The following is a 2,661-nucleotide window of genomic DNA, read 5'->3' on the forward strand; positions in this document are numbered from 1 at the left end:
GGACATCAGATCTTCAACTTCTAGGTTCTTTCTTGCCCTCCAGCTCCCACCCTACCTTTGAGTGGGTTCAAGAATTATCCGCAAGATTTTTCTTTTCGCCACTAAAATTTATTTTCTTCTTTCACTGACTTTTACTGACCTTTGCAACCGTACATCAAGACCGGTCTAATTACAGTTTTGTAGACACGGATCTTGTTTTCACTACTGCTGGTTATTTAATAAAAAAATAGAGTAGGAAGAATTGAAGCCCCTAAGGGGTTTAGTTGGGCGTCAGGTTTGGTACAGAAATAATTTCGTCATCATTACTAGTCGTAGAAGGATGCTCGCATCCAGCGGATTCCCTCTATCTTCACCAGATCGTTGGTCCACATTATGGGTGGTCTATTCCGGTACATAGTCGCCACTCGAGAACTCTGTAGCTTCCCAAACAAATTGGTGTTTTTATTTGTATTTATAAGAACTTTTAACGTTGTTATGTTAATTAAATTTTTATTGAATTGATATTCAATTATTTTTTGTGAAATTACTCCACTAGGATGTTATAATTATTAATACAAAGATCGAACATTCAGAAAAAACACTCAGAAAAAATTCCGTCGATCCGGTCGGATTCGAACCGACGTCTTCTTGCATACCGTGCCAGACGCTATACCAACTAAGCCACGGAACGAACCAACGGACCTCACGAAAAATAATTGAATATCAATTCAATAAAAATTTAATTAATACAGTGAATAGCGACATCTCTCGCCAGGACTGGTAGCTGTAAAGGTACTAACTGGGTGATAAATCTGTTAAAGATTTCTCATAGATGGCGCTACGACTAAAAAGTCGTTGAAAGACCAAGTACAAAGACACGACGCAAGCACATAGAAGAATTCGTGAGGTCCGTTGGTTCGTTCCGTGGCTTAGTTGGTATAGCGTCTGGCACGGTATGCAAGAAGACATCGGTTCGAATCCGACCGGATCGAAGGAATTTTTTCTGAGTGTTTTTTCTGAGTGTTCGATCTTTGTATAAATAATTATAACAAACTAGTGTTGTTATGTTATTTATCACGCAGAATGTTAAGTTTTTTAGGGTAAATTTAAAAATACACAAAAACTCAAGGTTGGCAAGACATTTTGTAGCTCCAAAAAGCCTTAAGGCGAAAGCCTCACAAGGGCAATGTTACTTTGTTATTTTTCGTGTTTACAATTCATTTATTCGTTTCCGGCTTGGTCTTTTTACTACGAAATTTAATTACACTCTTCGAAGCATTAGGACGTGCCCAAAAAAATTTTGCATTGTATAAGCACGAATGTTTTGTGTTATTTTAGTATTTATGTCTTATATCGTGTGAATTCACATACATACATACATACATACACATAGTAGGTGGTGCTACGGCGAAAAGCCGTTAAAACCAACAACCAAGTTCTGCAAACACATAGAGAGGTTCGTAAGGCTTTCTGACTCGTTGCGTACCTCCGTTAGGAGAGCGATAGCCCGCGTTATGCGAAAAAGTCGCTGGTTCCTGTCCAACCAGATCGAAGGAGTTTTTTTTTGAATTTGTTAAGATCTTTGTATGAAATCTGAGATAAGTATTTAAGATGTAAATAAAATTTTAGTTCCTTATACAAAACAGAAATTTTGCATGTTACATGCACTCTCTAGACACACGAATACAAACGTTTAGTAGCAGTAGAGCGCCTTGTCAAAGAATTCGTCCAGACTATAGATATAGAAAAAAAGGGGAGATATGGTATGGGGGCGTGCTTTGCGTCGCCTCCATATGGTCAAAATGACCATATCGAGGTGACACGCCTACAAACATCGCCACAGTGACATGGCGATCGTTGTACATACAAGATCTCTCGTAAAACGTGAAAATGTCAAGTAGTAGCGATACACCTTGTAAAAATTGGAGTGAAAACAAAAATTTGAAAACCAGTGAGATAACATTCCACTGGCTATTTGCAATTTTAGTTACTATTTCTATTATTATTCAGTATTTTCTTTTTGTCTCCATAGAAATTTCTAGTCTCAAATACAGTGATGTTCGTTTATGAAGACTGTTGTTTGTCGACAATGAATTTTTACTGAAATGTTTGAATTTCTTAGTATAATTTTTGTAATTAAAGTCCCTAAAATATCGAAGCGAAAAGCATTCACGTTAAATTGATTTCTTTTATTTTGTTATTATTATTACAAAACATTTTATTTCGGACAACCGTTTCAATTTCATGTCAATTTGGATGTTGCTGTTGCTTGAAGAAATATTTATGTGTTTTAGATATTTAAATTTCATTATACTCGTAGATTAAACGTAGAGTATTTTTAATTTTTAAGTTTTTCCAATGGGTTTAAAATAAAAGAAGGTTGGATTGAAGCTGAAGGAAAATCGAAAGATTGGTTTTCTTATTACTATTTCTGACTTTGTTTCAATTTCCATAGCAAATGCATTTGAAAAATAAATAAAATAAAATCGGCTTTATTTTACATGTGCATGCAAAATAAATTAGAAACAATTATAGAAAATGACATAAGTCCTTCATAAAAAAAATAATTTAATTTATTAAATTCATTGATGGTTCGATTATTATTTTATTTTTTTTCTTCTTTCCATAAAGGAAAAGGCAAAGGTTTTACACCATACAGCCAAGTCTTGGTACATTATTCTT

The sequence above is a fragment of the Hyposmocoma kahamanoa genome, unplaced genomic scaffold (genome assembly GCF_003589595.1).
Source record: "Hyposmocoma kahamanoa isolate Upper Pololo Valley unplaced genomic scaffold, ASM358959v1 78, whole genome shotgun sequence".
NCBI classification, from domain to species: domain Eukaryota; kingdom Metazoa; phylum Arthropoda; class Insecta; order Lepidoptera; family Cosmopterigidae; genus Hyposmocoma; species Hyposmocoma kahamanoa.